Genomic DNA, 14,290 nt, shown 5'->3' on the forward strand with positions numbered 1-14,290 from the left:
CGCCAATTGTAACATACCACGTCATGATGTGAAAGCCAGTACGTGCGCTACATTTGGGCACACATAGCGTAATTTACGCCGAGTCTGCGCCACCGTAACGCTTTTTGCCCTCCTTCGAAGAAAAAGAAGGTGGCAAGCGCTCGAAATCCGTCATTCAGTCTCCCTCGACTCTAGAGTCATTCTGACTGGTCGGCAGAGCAGACAGGCGAGGGTTCTGGAGTTGACACAGTTCTGAAGTCCCGTAACTACGCACCGAACAAAGGGCAATGTTGCATTAGGCTGATGGTGACAACTAGCACACCGAACACAGCCTTCATCGGGGCGCGAGAACATACGGCACCGTTATTAGCAACTAAATTGTACTTGTTGCCGGTCGACGAATGCAGCTTAGCATAGTCGTAAGTCGAGTTAACATTTGCGCCACAGTTTGAAGATACCGTTGGCCCTCCCGACTGTCTCGTTCGTCTGCGAAGACGTGTGCCTCGACGTGTCGTCTCGCTAACGGCGACAACGACACGCGTGCATTGACACATCGACATGCGTACGCTGCTGCGAAGAGCGTCGCCATTCACCTCGAGGAGAAAAAAAACGGTCGTTAAAGAATTGTTCGTGTAGCAGGGCTGGCTTTGCGTGAAACGTGCGCGCTTGCACGAAAGCTCCCCGCACTGACACCGAGGCGAGCGAATTGTCATTATAACGCAAGAAATTTGATTACAATTTTCTTCCACAACGACAGCCTTTGAGAGCGGCTCGCATGCCATAGGCTGAAGGCATGTGTACGGTATTCAGCATGTTTGTTTTTTTACTTTGTGCAGACACCCATATGTCTCTTATGCAAAGGTCGCGCGAGAATTGCCCTTTTATTTAACCCGTGCAACAGATAAGTGCTCGTGATCATGTAGCGTTAACTCGCACACAAGTGCACATAACCAGAGAAAGCTACGAGAATACAGTGGCGGTGGCATGTGACGCTTAGCGAGAACATCCATTGGCAACGTAGCCGACTACTGCGATAGTAAGTGAATTTGACGCTAGCACGCGGTAGAAAGTAAAGTGCCTTTGTATGTTTCTTTATTTCGAAAGTTTGCCCAACGGCATAAAATATTAAATATACAAATGTAGGCTGGTTTCGGCGATACACATCAATAGCGCAATATGGTTGGTCCCATTTAGCCAAGAATCGTGGTCTTGTGGGATGAGGCCCACTGTTTGCAGGTGGCACCGTCGTATCTGGTTTAAGCCAGAGCATGTCCACAGCCGGTGTTTGATTGTAGCCGCGGACGCTTGAGCTGGGCAATGTGGGCAGGTATCCCCAAGTGGTCCCCGGAGGTGTTGTTGCCAGGCATAGGTGAGCGATGGGGTGAGTGCCGCCACAACCCGGAGTCTCCGCAACACCACCGTCTCCTGGCGTGTAAAGCCGCGTGGGAGGTTTGAACCACACGGTGGAATTAAACCTCCTGCGTTGTGGCGGTGAATCTCCTCGCGGTGGAGGAAATCGTCCTTGTGGTCACTTCAGAATGTTGCATCCAAAGTTGGTGGGTGCTCAGTGTGGGTAGCGATGTCAGCTTGTATGCGAGTAGAAATAGTGCCCCGTGGAATCCTGTGTATCCGCAGCAGACCGGGCATATGTGCAGTAATGCAATGTATTTTGTCTGCGAAATGATGGGTATTGCATACCTTTCGATTCTCCTTTATGGCCGAGGTGGAGCCAGCGCATATTATGATTCATGTTGGCACGCGGAAGCAGCTGTCACCAAGTTTATTGCGTCTCGTAGAGCCAGAAGTTCAACACTGACCGATGGGACTCGAGTTGTCAGACGGTACACATAACTGGCACTTATTTATGTATTTATTTATTTATTTATTTATTTATTTATTTATTTATTTATTTATTTATTTATTTATTTATTCATTCATTTATTTATGTATTTACAACACCCTCAGGGTCAGTGGAGTCATTGAAGAGGAGAGTGGGCTAAGAAACAATATAAAACTGATATAATTGAAGCGTTTACAGGGTTGAGAATAGACCCACAAAAAAACTGAATGCAGTAAGTATTCCCACAGCAAACGCGGTAGTCCTGTCATTATATAATATTAGTTAAAGCGCTACGAAAAAGTGCGTTATCGTTGACGGAAAGAATATTGGCGGGAAGGTGGTTCCATTCAGTCGATGTTCGAGGCGTGAAAGACTACAATAAAGCCAAGGCGTTAGACCTATCGACGCCAACTTCATAATGGTGATCATTGCGATGTGACAAGAAATGAGGACGAAGAAAGAATTCGTTACTCATGGCAGGATGATGATAGGCCTTGTGAAACAGGATTAAATGTAATAATTTGCTGTGTGATGATAAGGATGGAAGCTGAAGGTCGGACTTCATGGCTAGAATTCTTTCGGATCGGCTATAGCTGGAATTATTAAGGCAAACGGAGTTATTCTCTTAGAGTTCTAGGGCGTTAATTAGTTGTTCGTGGCATGGATTTCATACAGATGACGCATACCCTAATTTTAGGCGAATTAATGTCTCGTACAGCAATAACATTAAAGAGGATGGAATGCTGGTAAAGTTGCGGCGTGTATAACCATGCATGCGCTTAGCGCTATTAATTACGTATTGTATGCGGGTTGTCCAAGTGAGGTTGGATGAAATAAGCCGAGGTACTTATATGAACTTACTGATTCTAAAGGAACACTATTCAAATAGTATACAAGGGGAGCATTAGTAGTCCTGGCTACACGCATGGATTTACACTTACTAATGTTATGTTTCATTATTCATAGTTCACACCAGTTAGCAATCGCAGTAATATCGGTCTGGAGAGAGTTAATATCATGAGAACGTTTAATTTCGCCCAAATAACACAGTCATCGGCAAAGAGGGGAATGTTAGAAGATTTTCGAGAGGGAAGGGCATTAATGTAAATTAAAGAGTAATGGTCTAAGTACAGATCCCTCCGGTACACCAGAGTGCGCCTCAGAGTGCAGCTCAGCACCGTTAACTGATACGAATTGAGAACGATTGGTAAGAAAGCATTCAATCGATTTCAAAACGTTAGGCTTGATGTTAAGATAACTAAGCTTACGAAGTAGCAGTTTAGGGCAAAGCTTGTCGAAAGCTTTGGCGAAGTCTAAATATATGCAATCAACGAATGATAACCCTGCAGTCGTGGATGCGGTGAAGTTCTAAACAACCATCGGTGTGAAGATGACCTTGTCCTGCTCAGTGACACTGGAGAGGAAGTGCAACAAATGACTGTGGACCATAACCGAGAAAGCGTAAGACTAGGGTTAAAGGTTAACATGCAAAAGACAATAATTAGGTTGAGTAGCCTAATTATATCTAATTATATGATCGTTTATGCATTTCATCCTCATCGAGAACCGTCATCGAAAAGCGCCAGGAATGGCGCTTTTCGCTGAAGCTTTCCTTGTGCATCGACTTTTGATCAGAAAGTGCCTCAGCGTTTTCGTCTATGATTTAATCAGTCTTCATATTTGTATGAGAACATAGAAAGCATGAGTAGTTCTTGTTGGGGTTTGCAACACATGCTGTGCTGTTTTATTTTTCTTGGTCTATGCGCGATGCACTACAGTTATTTGATGCTTAAACATGCTTATATTGTTTCGACGTGATATATTGTAACTCATCCGACTGGCAAAGTAGTAGCATATTCGGAACAGATTTTTAAGCAAACCTGTTAAGAGAATGATGCAAGGAGAATGTCATGACGAGTTTATCTGAGAAACTCCGTTCTGAAAGCAAACAAACATATTTTTATAGGTTTAACACATCCTTGTACGTTTTCAGGCCGATTCATCATGCAGCCATTAAGCAATGAAAAATGTTCGTTATTACATTAGTCGCATTATTGTGTTTTATATTTCTTTTTTCACAGTGTGCTCTTGGCCCCACAATGAACCCAGCAATCACAGTGGTACTTCTTTCAGTGACGGTAAGCTGTTTCGATTATAATGTGCATGGCAAGAATATCATTTTTGATGACACTATAGAAAGTCAAACAAGCTTCTCTTTTTCATAATTATCAAGTGAGCAGTTCACGCAGTGTCACATCATCGGTATTTTCACTTGTTTATGTTTACCACAAGAATGTAACCCTCGCTCACTCTATAGTTCAAAAAAGACACAGACTTAGCAGTGGCGGGTCAATGACTGCGCTAAGCACCTCCACCGCAATGTGCCATTTTAAAGACCTAATAGCATATCAATTATGCAACCAAACAAATGTTCACCTAATCAATGATCATATAGCCGCTCACTTGAATGTCACTGTGCACTGCGGTTCCGGCGACATGGTGAAACTTGTAGTTATGCGTTTCGTCAGATGCAACAGTGAAGAACAACTTTTTCTAAAGATGTACTTCTCAACAATTTAACATGCTCGAGGTATTATGACGGTCGCAGATTTTATGTATGAGACTTTTACTGGAACGAAACCATGCGGTTTGTGTTCGTGCTTCATGTACGCGTGAGCATCGAGTCGATGTTCCGGGCTTCCAACATAGCTGTTCCCTTAATCTTGGAAGTCGTGGAACGCACAAACGCCGTTTTTCCCTTGCCGCTTGATAGTATAGCATATTTTATCATTTCTAAATAATTTTGAGATTAAATTTCAATCAGACGATTCATTTCATGTTTTTGATGCCGTCATAAAGTGGCCCAGGAAACGTTTTCGCGGCACCTAAGAATGTAAAATTACGACATAGATGTCTTTTTTTTTAGGGGGGGGGGGGGGGGGGGGGGAGGCAATGCAATGCGATGATGGATTATCACAGAAGTGCATTTATTGGTTTCAACCTAACTAAATAACTGAAGAAAGCATCCTCATTTCGCACTTCGCATCGTGAACGAGATCTCAAATAATGGCTTGTGGTAAGTATAGTTAGCTAAGAGTAAAGTATTGCAATCCGAGACGAAATCCGTAAGCACAACTGTCTTGGCGAAAGTTGAGAAAAACAAGGAAGAAGAATGAATCCAGTGTAATATTATATTGCGTAGAAGACTAATTGGCAGTCACGTGAAGCTAACACACATTCAACCATGGAGGTGCACTTCATCGCTCCATGATTTTCTATTGAAATATGCAAACAATAAGAAAAATATAAATCAACCTGAACAAAAATGCATTTTAGTGCTCGTGGATGCCTTACGGATTCAGCTAGCATGGCAATCGTACAAACAAGTTTGCCTTGTCACCCTTTGCTCTAATGAACACAACTGGGTGAACAAATTAATTTTTGCACTCCTTATATCACTGGTGCTTGATGGACGTCCCATTTTTTAACAACCGAGGAATTAAATGCTTCCGTGCATCGCCGCATTCCCTCATCTCATGGCAGATATTACTCTTTACCATTTCAGATTATTCCAAGAGAAGGTAATGTAGCTTCCTTCTCGCTCTTCTTTAACTCTCTTGCAGTTGTTCATAGGAGTTAATATTCTTCCTGACATGCAGTGCTCTGTAGTTAACTAAATTCTGCTCAATCGGGCTCACTCGGACTCGCCAAAATTCTGCTCAGACGGGCTCACACGCACTCAAACTCTGAGGTACTCTACTCACTCGTGCTCACATACTCAGTCTGTGGGTGAGTCGACTAATAAGTGAGTTTGCCGACCTAAGTACATTCGTATAACTTTCACAAAATGTATTGCTTGGCGCACAGGAACTGCCGAGAGTGGTATCTGTAACGACTGCGGTACAGGAAAGCCATCGCGCCAGTCTTTCAATATTTTTATACTGGTGACGAAATTTCTCCATCACGCCATAGGAGGGCTTCGTACGCTGGCAATCGTGACCGCATGGCGGCGTCACAGGTCGTAAAGTGGCCTTTGGGAAGCTGCGTAGAAGCTGGGCGCTATGCTAGCGTTGTGTTCTTATCGCGGCTTTACGTGCTCATACTGACTTGACAGTGCACAGTCGCGCGCAATATGACTTGCAACAGCCTTGTTCGTGTTCCGAGGGGTTCCAGGGCTGCGCAGCGGTTCTGACATGCGAAATAGCGGTTCAATAAATACCACTAAATTAAGCTGTGTTTAGGTCGGGAACTTACCCTGTGTCTGTGCAGCTGTACAGTCTTGAAACCCCTTCGACCACGGGCACCGGTGTGGCAGATGATATCGCACGTGACTGTACGTGCGTGCTAGTTTGTATGGTCTTTAAGAGATGAAAAACGATACCGAAATCCTGTCGTGCGATGCGCTGTCGTTCCGGTTGCACAGGCACAGACGAAAAGGTGTCGTTGACTTTGTCCAGTGACGCCGAATGGCGCGAGAAGCGCAAGAAACCAGGAGCTTTGAAGGCATCTCGGCTTTTTTCTTTCAACAAGGAAATGGGCACCCGTGCGTGCTGCTTTCTTTGTTTTTCTGTAGGCTATCTTCACATGAGATTTATATTGTGTAACTTGTATGTGTGTTGTGCATACCGGTCTGTGCTTGGCATTGTTTCCTTGTAGGCACTTATATACTTCGGTGATTTTTATTATGCTGGCGATATTTTTGTTCAGAACAGCCTACCTTGGTTTAAAACGCGTGGAATCTTGCATATTTAACCCTCGTACAACCGAGGGTAGCGTACTCAGTTGCACCCTCTTTGTCGTTAAGATGAACACGCTTCGTACATCTTTACCACCAGCTATTTTTGTTCTGTCTACGTAGACGACATACAAATAGGTTTGGAATCCTGCAACTTTACAGTGTTTGAAAGACAGGTACAGCAGCGCTTAAACAAGGTGTACAAGTGGGCAGACGAAAATGGGTTCAAAATCAACCCCCACAAATGTTCTTGTGTTCTTTTTACAAGAAAGAGAGGCCTGGTTCCAGATCCTTTTGTAGAACTGTGCGGACAGCAAATACCTGTCAACAAAGAGCACAACTTTCTAGGTGTTATACTTGACTCCAGGCTTACTTTCATTCCACACATAAAATGTCTTGAAGCAAAATGTCTAAAAACAATGAGCTTACTTAAAATGCTATCCCACACAACATGAGGTAGCGGCAGGAAATGTTTATTGAATCCAGGAGACTAGTTCGATTACGATTGGACTATCATGCCTTGGTATATCACTGTGCCGTCCCGAACGCGCTAACCCTGTTGACCCCGCCCACCATTTGTGTATCCACCAGGCCACTGGTGGATTTAGAACAAGCCCTGTCGAAAGTCTATACGTAAAGTCAGATGACTGGTCACTCCATTTTCAGAGAATATACATCAGCTTCACCTATTTTCTCAAAGTGTGATCTAATAAGGAACACCCGTGTTTCACAACAGTTAACGACGTGACGTGTGAGACGCATTTCGTAACAGACCCTCTGTGAGATTTCCTTTGTCACTACGTGTAACAGAACTTAGCGAAGAAATGGATGTTTCAATTCTCGAACATCGCCTAATGCCTCCAGCTAAGCTATTACCGCCCTGCGAGTGGCAGGTGATAGAATGTGAGGTATCCTTTGTTGAGGTCACAAGGCACGCTCCTGCGCTCGAAATCGCTATACATTTCCGTGAACTTCAATAGAATTACTCTTGCTCGGAATTCTACACAGACGTGTCAAAGTCATATGCTGGCGTATCTTACGCTGCTGTTGGTCCCTCTTTTTCTCAATCGGACGTGTTAAACCCCCTAACAAGTATTTTCACTGCAGAAGCCTATGCAGTACTGTCTGCAGTAAGACATATGAAGAAATTAAAACTTGGCAGAGCAATAATATTCAGAGACTCCTTGAGTATTTTAAAAGGGTTCATTTTTTTACAAAAGCATACAAATCCTGTCTTCAATGAACTTTACTCTTTCTTATGCAACATATATTTATCACATAGACATGTAGTAATATGCTGGGGACCTGGCCATAGAGGCATCGAGTAAAGAGTTAGTGTTGTGGCTGCTCGTTATTGTATGCTCGGCTTTTTGCCCAGCCATAAAAAGTGACAATATATAACAAATTTCAGTTTTGTCTGATATATGGCAGTATTACTTACCTAGATATTAAGCAGAAAAGAACACAGGATGCTGGCTTGAGGGACTCTAGATATGTGTATTGTATGACGAATGTCCATTATATCCACGTATCAAATGTTTCCCCGAAAGCGTTCCAATATTCTAACGTGCCGTCTAACGCCATGGGTACGTGGTAATATATGGTTACTGACACGCCGGAAGATTATGACATCGAACTACACTGCCTTCTCTGTGTCTGAACTTCGTCATGTCGTGGTCGTCGTAGTAGAGGATCTTCTTCGTTCTCAAAATCAGCGACCACGTGTAATGATGAAAGTAAAAAGCTGTCGATATTGTTGCAGTGGTTTCAGTATGGAGCAATTCGAAGCAAAGTAGCGATATCATGTGTGAGCATGTCAAGAATTGTGTCATAGTGAGTGATATGCATTTCATTAAAATATATGCTACTTATGCGCGTCTTCATAACCTTCTTCAGGTATATGTCGAAAACTCAATCTAACAGAAGAAGTGGAGAAATATGTTAAGAACTACCTCGGTGAAGTCTTTGTGGGATTGAGCTTGACGGATGAGCTTCCAGGCAACCCATCCAAGTAAGAAATTTAGTGACGGACCTGTAATTTCTCATACCCAAGTTGCTGCATGCTGCTGCTGTTCGGCAACAACAGGATGACATTAAAAAGAAGGATGTGTGTCATGTGTTAAATGTATTTTTCGCTGCGCTCTAATTCTTCTGCATTCTTTATATATTCCATTTTTATACATATTTGATATATTCAAACCCGGCAGAACCCATCTCACGATGCTTGTCGACGGTAATGCATTTAGCATTGAATAACTGTAGCGACACAGCGTCTGGCACCGTCGAAGCGAGTTATGTAAGAAGCGTGTACTACAGCGGGACTCCTCTATCGCGCTTCCCTAAGAACACTCGGTACCTCTAGCAACGCCGCCACGAAGCCTGCGCTTGGCGCGCCGATTCAAGCTAACGCTGAGAAACGCGTCATGCTGCAGCCGGTCTCCTCTATCGCGCTTGATCATGATGATGGTGTTGTGGCCAACCCTTTATATCGGGTGGACGTGGCAGCCACGCCCAAGCGAGGGTGACGCTCTACAGCCTACGTATTAGAGCAAAGCAAGCACAGGTAGGAAAAGGAAAGAGGACACCGAGAGCAAAAAGAAAAAGAAGAAAGAGAAAAGGGGAGAACGTGCTACACTGATGACCTTCTGAACACGCTGCTCCATCATGCGGCGCCGCCGAGAAGTCCGCGCGTGGCATCCAAGACAAGAAGCGTGGAACGGAGGAGTGTGCGAACGCCGAAAATTGTTTCCACACTTTCCACATACCCTATGGAATATATACAGTGACGCACATTGGCCAGAAACTCATTTAAGAGCTGCACATACCCGTGGTATTGATGGCGTAGCTTGCTAAAGGGTCGGCATGAGAGACCTTCATTTAAAAGCGGCACGTGCTTGGTATATTTGCGGTGCAGCCTGCTAAAGCGTCGGGTTGCTTTACTTGAGAAACCGTTGTGACGGAGGTTCGATTCTGCTCAGCATCGGTGAAAGCTAATGCATCTTTGTTCGTCATTATGGAGAGGCACAGCTCGTGGCAGATACCCAGGGACCAAGTTTGCATCATAGATGCTCGTTGAAGACCAGTACAGACAGAGTGCCACATACCTAGTGCTCTAAGTCGGCCTCAGAGAGTTTCATAGGATAGCGTCATATGCCCAGTTCCGCATCTACAGTGACCATGTCCGCGTGAAAGAGGTTCCTTGAAGAGCGGCACAGATGTACACATTGTCACATATTCAACTACCCAAGTTGGTCCGATGCTTGGTTTCAAACCCTGTTTCCTCAACACAGCATCCGGATGCCCTACCCATTTCATCATGGGCTACCAAGTGACCCAGGCAGGCGGGAAAACGAGTTATATACAAACATACGTAGTGTAGAAGGCGGCGCGAAGCGTTAGCCGCCATGTCACAGTTTATTTAGGCCGGCGAGCCACGGTGCCGCGGGATCTCTGGAGCGCCAGCTACCGCAGCCACTCAGCTCAATCGCGCCACCATGTTTTATTCTCCCGCTACCTGCACGTCAGCCGTCTTTTTCGTCAGCTATGGAGGTGATAGTCGTGCCACTACAGCTCTCCCTCCCGCTTACTAGAGCGAAGCGCCATAGAAATATGCTACGGGCACAATTACGGGCACAGTCACGGACACATTTACGCGCATTGTGACCACGACGGAAGCCATCCCCGAGGTTCGGGATGTTGGACCTCAGAAGAGTGGTTCTGCGCACATCTCGGTCGTGGTGCTACCGAGCAGGAAGGGCACCAAGAACAGCCACACGGAGAAAAGCAGAGCGGAGGTCAGGGCTGTCCAGAGCATGCAGAGCTGGATGCATAAATTCTCGTCCTGCGGCGTCTGCTGTTCCTCGCGATCTCGTAGCCGGAACTGCTCGTCGGGCGTTGGAGTCACGTCTTGGTCGGCGCTCTACGGGTGGTTCGCGGGTGCTGGAGGTCTGATCACCAGCACAATCTCCCGCACATGTAGCGGCAGAGGAGAAAGCGTAGTCGGAGACTCCAGGGCAGCTATTTCCGGCTGGCTCGACGCGCCCATGGCAACAGCGAATTGAAAACGTCTGGCAAATTGCCGAGACGCGTGTGGGCCGTACAGGAGAGGTTTTCGCCGGGAGGTTGGTCTTGCATAGCGGTTGTGACAGGTAGCGTCAGCGGAGCTTCGTAATCGTAGGTACTGTAGATTTATACATGGTTATCAGGCGGTCAAAAAAGTCACGACAGCCGCTCTCGCAAAGCTTCAACATGTTTGCGGCTGCTTCCTTCCGCTAGTCTTTTTTTTTTTTTCATCGGCGTCAACAAACACTGAACCCAGCGCACGGCAACTTTCGTCATGTGCAGGTTGTTCTGAATTATGTTGTGCGCACAGAATGCGCTTACGTTAGCCTGTTCTACTAATCCTTCAACAGTTAACCACCGGTCAGCGAGCACTAGACCCTCCACTTGCGCAGCAATCTGTGCTTCACCATCGAGCGACGGGCGGCCACTTCAACCTGCCAATCTTCGAAAATAAAAGGGAACTTCTAACAATGAAAGTTAAGGCGAACATGTCATTCAAGCGGACATGAAGTCGGGTGTCTTACTTGCCTAAGATCAGCTTTGCCGAAGTGGTGCGTAAAGGGACAGCGTCTCGACTGCTTGTGGCGGCTGTCCTACTCGCTGGCACTGAGAAGGCGGCAACGCTGACCATCCCTTCGGCGGCTGCAGTTAACGCTCTGCCATCATGCAAGATAGGCTCATCGAACTCCGGGCTGGTGGCCTTCAGTGGTTTCGTCTCTAGAGAAGCGGCCTTTCCCGCCAACAAACCGCTCGCACGAACCGGTGCCCAGCGCCCCGCAAGAGGCGATGAACGCGACTCCCAGCCAGCGGCGGCCAACGCCCAAGGAGCGGAGAGAATCTCTCGACTGTTCGAAAAGAGAGAAACCGCGCATCACAGGGCTTGAAATGGACTCTGTGAGCTAACATTCTTTTATCAAACACACAGCACAACACTTTCTTTAATATGGACGCTCAAATAGACCAGTCGAATGTCAGAGCGCTTCTTCACAATCTTGATGCCGTCAAAAAGCTCCCTCGCAAATTTGGTCCCAGGCTGCTGTGTGTTCAAGAAACGCACCTCAGACATTTGCAAACAAGTTTTCTCCTACAATACGCTATTCCTCGTAAAGTCCGCGTCGATACTGCCGCTTCATAGAACGGTGTGGCTACTATATTCGATAGAGGTGGTGTCTGCCAGGAATTAAAACGTCGTATGTGCCTAGAAGCATTCGCTGTCCAAGTGGTACTTGATAAGCTAGTCACTATCAGCTCTAGCTATAGAAACTTCATAAAAATGAATTTTAAGACTGCATTTATGAGCTTCATGAGTCATACATAGTTGTCGGAAAGTTAGATGCTCATAACACTTTGTCAGAAGACTGCTGTTGGGGTGGAAGAGGACATTTAATAAAGAATTTCTTTTTTCACTCAGCTGAATGTTGCTCAACGAAAACGAGCCAACGTACTATAGCAATCTCACAAAACGTACTCCTCAATTGGTTTAAGCATAATGTCTAGTACACTCATACCATACATCGAGGGGAGCGTTATTAAGAACTCCTATGGATATGACCACTTCCCCACAGTTTTAACACTTACAAAACAAGACGAATGCTCCCCACATGTCGCGCGATGGAAGGTTGACTCATCGAACTGGGTGATCTTCGGGAAAATAACATATTTAGCTCGATATGATATTGTTGGTTTTGATATAGACAATGCTGTCGCTTATTTAATGGTATTCATGATAGACACTGCTACAGAATTGATCCAACAGGCTAAGAGCCCAACCAACATCGCATCTCGTGGTGGAACTACGAATGTCGAATATCCCACAAAAACGAAACAAAGCTTGCGGATTGCTTCGCCACTCTGCAACTGCCGAACAGCCCATCAATTTCAAACAAGCTAGGTCGCAAGGCAGAACGCGGGGACATGTTAAGAGAGATAGTTGGGAGAAGTACCCTTATAGTATAAGTTCTTACACGGACGAAAGGAAAGTGTGGAACAGAGTAAATAAATTAAACGTCCATCAGCTACACTTCCTGGCCTTGGTCATTACACAATGTGATAGCCTAGAAGATCAGGCAGACTTTCTGAGTGAACCCTTTGAATGTGTATTTTGTGCATCGCACTACACCGAACCTTTCCTGAAGTCCAACTAACGCGCAAAGTGGCAGCCCATTGTACGACGATGTGTGCAAAACGAGGCATACAATCAGCAATTTGGAATCGCTGAAGTTCAGGCATCTCTCAGCTGTTGCAGCAACCCGGCCCCATGTGGCGACCGTGTCACTCAAGAAATCATTAGACAGTTACACCCCGAAACTCTACACACACTCTTAGATCTCTTCAATATCATGTGGTCAGCTGGCTGTATTTCATGCTCTTGGAAGCAAAGTATTATCGTCGCCATACATAATATAGGCAAGGGCACATCATTAGCAAGTAGTTAAAGGCCAATAGCTTTGGCTAACTGTTCTTGCAAACTATTTGAAAAAATGTTAAGGTATCGCTTGATCTGTGTTCCAGAAAGCAAGAAAATTGCAGGCCCTCTTCTCAATGTGGTATTGGGGGAGATATATCTACAACAGAGCACCTTGTTCGCATGGAGTCATGCATTAGACGTGCATAGAGTCATGCATTAAGCAGCACTATCACTCGGTATTTCTGTACCTAGAGAAAGCTTACGATACGACATGGCACTCCGTAGTTCTCCGAGGTCTTTCGGCGATGGGTGCCCGTCCCAATATGTTAAACCCAATCGAAAGTTATGTCTCTAATTGCACATTCCGCGTAAGAACGGATAATGCTTTGTCTAGAACTTTCGCTCAAGGTGTGCCACAAGGGCGCGTGCTTAGTTGCACACTCTTCAGTGAGAAAACAAATTACCTGCACACACTCATTCCACGCACATTTTTTGTTCTCTTTATGTCGACGATGTGCAGATAGGTTTCAAATCATGCAATATTGACATCTGCGAACGACGAGTGCGGCTTGGAATAAACAAATTGTCCAAATGGGTAGATGAACATTGGCTTAAAATAAGCACCCAGAAAAGGACTCGCATACTCTTCGCAAAAAAGTGGTGAAACACCACTGCCAAACATTGTGATCAAGGAAGATCAACTCTGTGAGCAGCGAACATCAATCTCCAGGAATCATTTTATACTCAAAGCTTACGTTAATTTGCCATATTAAATATCTGAACACGAAGTGTCTTAAAGTAATTAACCTTTTAAATCTTCTGTCGCACACAACATGGTGTAGTGATCGAAAAGGCGCCTTGAACTCGTGCAGTAGTCTTGTCCACTTTTGCCTGGGCTATGGTGCTATGATTTATCATTCTTTAACGCCAAGCTCACTAAATATCCTAGACACGGTTCATCATTTAGTTATTCGTCTCGCGACTGGTGCCTTCTGTACAAGCCCTGCAGAAAGCCGCTACCTAGAAACAAATGAGTGGTCACTTCGTGGGCACAGGGCATATTCCAGTTACACATATTATCCGAAATGCGTTTGAATCCTGAATATCCTTGTTACAAAACTTTAAACGATGGGTCCTGTGCCTTACTTATTTAACAATCGGCCCACAACGAGGTAGCCTTAGCTCTCACTACGTGTAATGAAGCTCAGTGAATAAATAATTGGCTCACTTCTAGCTATCACCTAGTCGGCAGCAAAGCTTCTACCGC

At 45.3% G+C, this 14,290-nt stretch overlaps 1 long non-coding RNA gene across 1 annotated transcript; it reads left to right on the forward strand.

Annotated features, from left to right (window-relative positions):
• Positions 1–786: 786 nt before the first annotated feature.
• On the forward strand, positions 787–8,560 carry LOC129382073 (uncharacterized). Its single transcript, XR_008610151.2, has 4 exons — positions 787–1,015; positions 3,901–3,957; positions 5,385–5,400; positions 8,451–8,560. It is a non-coding gene; the product is annotated as an uncharacterized lncRNA (long non-coding RNA).
• Positions 8,561–14,290: the final 5,730 nt, after the last annotated feature.

This window comes from Dermacentor andersoni, chromosome 11 (assembly GCF_023375885.2).
Source record: "Dermacentor andersoni chromosome 11, qqDerAnde1_hic_scaffold, whole genome shotgun sequence".
Lineage (NCBI taxonomy): Eukaryota > Metazoa > Arthropoda > Arachnida > Ixodida > Ixodidae > Dermacentor > Dermacentor andersoni.